The sequence below is a fragment of the Pithys albifrons genome, chromosome 9, assembly GCF_047495875.1.
Source record: "Pithys albifrons albifrons isolate INPA30051 chromosome 9, PitAlb_v1, whole genome shotgun sequence".
Taxonomy (NCBI): Eukaryota; Metazoa; Chordata; class Aves; order Passeriformes; family Thamnophilidae; genus Pithys; species Pithys albifrons.
In genome coordinates, this window is record NC_092466.1 from 19,172,940 (window position 1) to 19,180,139 (window position 7,200).

A 7,200-nucleotide genomic window follows, 5' to 3' on the forward strand; every position below is an offset into this window, starting at 1 on the left:
AGTTTACACTTCAGCTTACATTTAAGCTTCTTTGACAAGGAGAGTCTGACCCACACCCATTCACACAGGATACAGTCTCAGGAAATAAAAGGCTTGCAGAAAACAAGTATTATTCTTCTACTGGTAGTCTCATTTGCTCCTTACCTTTATAACTTGTGGATATTTTCAAGGTTTGGACAAAGATTTTGCTGATCTATTTTCTATAAAGAAAAAAATTCAAGCCACTAGTACCTGCTACACTCAAAATTGTTCCAAGTTCTAGGTAGTTTTCTCACCAACTGAATTCCACAGGATTTAAGGACAGGTGATATCCTGAAATACCTGTCTTATGTTATCAAAGACAAATACGTGTGTGTACCAGAGGTGGGAGAGAAGGTGGAGGCTTTGGTGTTCAAAATTTTCTGGCTCAGGAACAGAGCTATTTCTTGCTTACATCTTCTTATAGCTTTCAAACACAGTCAAAATAACTCATTCTTGGGCAAACAGTGAGGTGGGGAGAGTAATACACACATACATGCCAGAGCATATGGCTCAAACACATAACCATCCTTTCACATAACATCTCTCCTCTGGTGACAAATTGCTCCCCCATCATTTGTGATTATAACAGAGACATTCCAGTTGAAGGACAAAAGCTGAGGCTTTTCTTTAGCCTGCAACCTGAAAGATGGCCATGAGACAGCCACACACCTATGGGAGGACTCTGAGAGGGACAGCAGGGGGAAGCCCCCTCACCCTTGTCCCCAGGTATCTCTGGAGGCCATACTACTTTCTTCCTTTTGAAAAGCAAAAGCCAGGAGAAAAATCTCACCCTGAGCAAGATGGAAGCTCCTTCCAGTTCCCTCTTCATTGTGCACAGGAGTTGTTTTGGTTTTGCCCTGGGAAATGCAGACTCCCTCTTCCTATTCAGAGATTGATTAATTGTTATGATTTAATGGTATTTCCCCAAGGCAATTCCTCATTCTCTCACAGTTAATGTACATGCTGTGGTGTTTCTTGCAATGATTCTGTTAACAATATATGCAAAAGACAGAGAGGAAAACATCAAGAGTTTTAAGCAGAATCCACATTTGTTCCCAAAGAGATAGAATGATGACTTTGGTGAAGTCATTCCCTCAGCAACTTCAATGATTCTGTCATGGCAGTGCTTTTCCAGACTACCCAGATCCTCTGAAGAAGTCTGCAGGCAGACAATTGCATCACCATCAGCCCAGTGCTGTAACCGGCTATTTCTTACCCAGCCCTTCTTAATTGTCCCACACACCCAAAGTGGCACTTCTAGCTACTTTTATATGGCTTCATTCAATTCACAAGCCTGGACAAAGAGTAATTTCTCACTTTTGGAGAAACAGACCAAGTCCTAATGTCACTACTTCAAAGCAGATCAGTCAAAACAGTCTCAGTGAATAACAACATTATGATAAGGAATATTGCCACTTTTTCAGCACAAACACTGGATGCATCTTCCAGAGGCCAATTCCTTCTCAGTATGCTATTGCTTCTGTACCAACATCCAATTTCTGTACAATGAGCCCTGTGCTTTGGAACATGCAAAGGATGGGGATAGGGACAAGTGAAATAAATCTCAACAGAACAAAAGCCATAAGAAGCATGCAAAATTGTATGTGGGTCTATAATCAAGCTGACAGGCAGGCCAAGCAGGCCTTAAGTTATGAGAACTTATGTCTGATCTAGGTAAAGATGATAGAAGCACATCTGAGACCAAGGATCTGCAGTAGCTACAAACTGACAGACACTGCTGTTTGATGACTTTGCATGTTAAGGTGCAGCCAAGTGTTTATCATATACAGCTCTTTTAGAGATTCTCAAAAGGTTGCAGGGATTTTCATATCTGTCTTTTCCAAGTGGAAAGTATGAGTTAGGTTGCCTTTGTGTACCTGACTGTCATAGCCCTGTGACAGTCCTCAAAACAGCATTTAACACAGTGTATAAGTAACAGGGAAAGCATCCTTGAAACTAATGCGATTGTGGCTATGAGACAGGCCGAAAATAAAGATGCATTCCTATATGACCTGCTTTGCTCATAAAAAGATTGTTCTGACTGTAACCAGATGATTTAGATTAATCATTACTAGTTACTGCCTATCTTGTATATCGTTGTTTGCAAGCACAGGAGATGGATGTAAAGAAACTTAGGACTATAATTAAATATTTGCTTTCTATTTCTGTCCAAAGAGAATCATTTGGAAGGGAGACTCAAGGGAGAGGAAACCTTACTTCTGGGTAAGGGTTGTCCTCTTATGGCTTCAATGCTCCTCTGAGGCTGGTAAAGGACAGGGGTTTTAGTGGCAATCTCTCCCACCATACACACTTGCAAGCCATAAAAACCTTGCAAGCAGCAAGACAGTCACAAAACAGCAAGCTTAACACACACACGCAAATATACATACATATATACATATACATACATATATATACACACACACAACTTTAGATATATATGTGTAAGTAATCACTGACCCGTTGAAAAACATATGCTGAAGAGGACTGAAGAGAACAGCCTTTTCTCAAGGGTAAAGTTTGCCTATCAGTGCATACATGCAGCTCCCACTATGGTACTTTTCTCCACACACCTGTCAGTTGGCTCATGGACACATGATTTCAAGATGTGACAACACCTCAAGCAATGCACACTACCTCTAAAAGCAATGAACTCACCCACTTGCTAATAGTAGACAAAGGTCTGTGTGACCTGGCACCCCAGCTGCAGGCAAGCCAGCACAGTTCAGCCTGCAGCTAAAAACCATTTGCAGAATTTGCCTTTGCCAGCAACTTTCCCTGTCTGTAAGCTCAGATGGACTAAAGAAAGGAAAGACAGATAGAGATGAGTGCTATTTTTCCCCAACATGATTCCCAAGGTTAATTGGCTTTTTTCCTGGTCTTGGAGGGATGTATATTTTGGTGGACAATTTGCCCAGCTCTAGTAATGCAAGTACAGGCAAGACAAGCATTTTAGAGAAGCAGGTAGAAACAAGGGGCTACCGAGCAAAATTCTGTGTGCTTTTGGTTTGCAGTGCAGGGATGCAACTACACTTGCATACCTCCACCCAGCTATGGCCTTTCAGTTCACCAGTGAGGCCCTGTTAAAACTGCTTTGGTAGCTACGCTGAGAATATGTATATAAATATCTTTCTCATGACCAGCATGGAAGGGTGGAGATTTGTAGTTGGTTTGGGGCTCCAGTGTACTGGGAATCTTTTACTCATTAGTATTTGTCACAGACCTCATCCTTCAAGCATTTAACTGAGGACATTTTTTTTTACACAGTCAGTTTCTTGAAGAAGTGAAGGATGAGAGCCATAGACTTTGATCCTGTCCAGAAAGCTTATTTGTCCTTGTCTCTTCTCACTTTTCCTTCTCCCCAGTCTCTCTCCCAGCAATGGCAGAAGACTAGTGAGCCCTGTAGCTGGTATTGTACTAAGTCAGTATGAAACAGTTGTGTTGATCTTTTACTGCAATTTTTTTTTCCTATTTGGATCTAATCAGATTGCCTGTTCACAGACCATTTAAAAAAGTATAACCAGTTTGGCTTCTCCAGCTCAATTTTAGTTATTTCTGTTCTTATTTTGCTTCTCAGTTCTGCAGCTAGGCTAATAAAACACAGTTCCTTGGGATAGCAGATGAAGTTCTGCAACAACTGGAGCCAGAAAGGCTCATGCCATTTAAGAAATTTTCCAGTAATTAAAATTGGATACAAGTCATAGTCACAGTCATTTACAGTGGCCTCTTAGCACAGACTAGGTATTTGAACTATTTTACTTTTTCAGACTGTGTAGTATACTAATTGCTTTCTAAAAAAATATTTAAATTTTTATATTCCTATTTATTAAAAAAAAAGGAAACAAAAATGCCTTCAGACCCTTGTACAAATCATGAAAGATTTTAAAAGTAGCTTCTCTGTAGGCAGTAATCATCTGGAAAATACAAACAATGTGTTGGCTTAAAGTTACTTACAGCAGAATGCAACAGACAATTAAATGGAGTTTCACAGCAATTTCATGGTCTTTTAAAAAGAACATGTCCCTTTATAAAATAATTATATGTCATAAACAGTAATCATGGCTTACAAATCTCTGTGTATATCACTTTGCACACACAGACTTTTAGAGACAATCCTGCAATACTTGGAGGAGAAAAAACCTGGACAAAATGAAAGAACTTTCTACTTCTAATCACTGAAGAAAAGATATCAATGTTATTTAATTTTTCTTATCTGATCAATCACACAACTGATCCTTGAGTGCACACACATTCACATGCTCAAAAATCACCATTCCTCACAATTTCCTTGTTTTAAAAACATGGATATGTTTTCCCCTTACCTTCCGTGCTTCAGCTTCCTGATAGGGACAGTGCAAGGCTGTGCTTTCTTCCCTTAAGTCAAAGCCCCAGCACATTTTACAGCAACCTGCTTACTATTAGCACTTTCCATTATTTATTTGTGTCGGACTCTTCTTCTGAACATGGTTACCTTAAAAAAAATGATGACTGAAAAATATATAAAATTATAAAAGTGAAGGAACTAACCCTTGAGCCCCTGCAGACCTGTCCAGCCAGGTGAAATGAAATGAGCAAGGAATCTGAAGTTAGTAAAATGTATTTAAATAGTTATCAGGCAAGGGGAAACCAAATGGAGATCATGGTGGGGAAGAGGCAAACATACGTATTGGAACAACCATGCGGTGTCAAGTAACAGACAGATGAAACAAACAGTCATCAGCTATTTTTACATTCAGATTCTCCACTGGTAATGCTTCAGAGATAACTAACACAGAAAGCAATGCTGTGCGATTGGCTCACTACTGTCAGTGAATCAATCCTCAGAGCACTGCACTTTTGTACCTTAAAGGTGGGAGTCAAAGTGTTATTAAGGTCACCACTAAAAATACTGTGTAAGTATGCACATGAATAACACATTACTGTTCTAAGGCTGCTTTTTCATAAACACCTCATTTCATCATCAAGGCTGGACAAATGTAGCCAGTGTTCTTGGAGTAAGGACCCCATTCCACTATCCTTCCAAAGCAAACAAGATCAGCCATCCTCCTGGAAGGCACATGCTGGTATTGGGTTTCATGTGGCACACAGCAATAGGATGTTGAATAATAGGGGAAATATGCCATGAAGTCAACAAGCTAAGTTTTTGTACTGCAGATCCAATAAATGGATTGCACCCTGTGCCACGCTGAGTGCACTCAGCTCCCTACTGCAGTCATGGCACTCTGCTGGGGCTCAACATCACATTGGACTTGAACCACAGTCTACAGCAAAATGAAAAGCAGGACGTCCTGTGATTACAGCCCAACTCCTGCTTCCATGACAGAGCAGGACTCCACATGAGCCCAGTGCTCATTTGCATTTTAAAAAGAGCTGCTAATTACACTGCTACAGCATGAACAAGGCAACAACCATGCAGTATCTGCTGCCTGAGGATCTCCAAGCACCAGGACATGTGATGAACAAATTGTTCCTGAGATCCAAGAGCAGCCCAGGCTTACCCCTCCTTGGGGGGCAATAATCTGCCTTCTCCGAAGCACTTGCCAGTTTTGAACTCCCCACTCAAGAGAGGTGTATTGTTCACCTTAGCTGTCAGCAGGAAGATGTTGCAAAGACCATTCTACACTCCTAGTCTGGGCTTTTGGTGCTCAAGTGTTCTTCTAACTCCCCCTAAGCTGAATGCTGGTCCCGCCAAACATCAGAGCACTTCTGCTAAGTTCTAGACTGGAAGCATGCGGCTCCAACAGCTTCCCATGTCCTGCACCTGCAAGAACATTTATGTACCAAGGCCTGGTGTATCATGAGTCATGGCACCTATGAACTGAGATAATGGAGAGAACAGGTGCACACTAAAAAAACCAAGTTTGGGATTAAAACAGGCAGTGAAAAAGTAGTTTTCAGGCACTTACTGCCTGAAGGCAAAACTGTCTGTATATGCGTCTGTCTCTCCCCCACATTTCTAAAAAGGGGTGGAATGTATTTCTGGAATACTTGTGCTAAAAATAAACCCATCCCTGCTGTCTATGAAGAAAGGCAGGTATAGCCATGTTTTCTGTAAGCCCATGAACTTGTGAACTGCTTAGAGGCTGAATCACAACTAGACAGACCCCTATGGAAATTGTAACAGCTAGTGCGGGAAGGGTGGTTGCTTGCTTGCAAGATCCAAACCAGGCCTCTCACAAGAAAGCAGCTGGGGTTAACACTATTAATCATGATGAATGTGCTTCATAGACTTCAGATTTGAAGGGACTCAAACCTTGGGATAGGCTTACTCAAATATGGTGATAATAAATATATATTTGCAAATTCAGTGCTCAGATGAGACCCTGGGATCAGATGGCCTGTCATTAAAATAAAATCACTTCTGGGGAAAATTACTGAGTAACACACAGCAAACACAACCCAGTGGCACTTAAATGTTGTTATCCTGCTCCCAGCAAGTTTAAAATGCAAAAATTCCTGCTGCTACCTCTCAGTGAGTATAGAGCAATAACAGATGACACTGAACTTTTGTAGACAGCAATTTAGACCAAAATTTTAAATTTATATGAAAAAAGTAAGCAATTTGCACAAATGTGTCAATGGAAATTGCATGTCTGTATATGTAATGAATTCCATTTTTCACACACAGACATTCTCTTGAAACTTTATATGCTTGGCAATGCTGACAATATGACATGAGAGCCTTATGCAAGAACACTAGCTTTCAGCTTTTTCTGACTTGTATCCCATCCCTTAACACTTTATCCAGGCAAATAAGTGGAGTTCTGTCCTATTGACAGAGACAGTTTTTTTCCTTTGTTACCTTAGCTGCAAATCCCAGAAAAACAGTATGCAGACCCCAAGGGGTCAATGCACAAATCACATGCTGGTACATGGAAACCAAAAAGTGGAACTGATTATAAACAGAAATGAAAATGTCACCCTGGACTAGGAAAATGCAACCATCAAACTGTTTTGGTTGTAGAAAGTAAATGGTTTACAATTCTCATGGCATTAACAAGCAAGAGGTCTATTTAGAAACTCATGAGAGCAGTAAGACTATATTGAGTTTTCAGTTGTTTGCTTACAGAAGCTTTTGTCCAGCAGAGCAATGCAGCTTACCTGGCAGCTACAGATTGAATGATTTGTTGATTATTATCACAGTGAGTGGAATAACTTGGTCTCTGGGCATTGGACAGA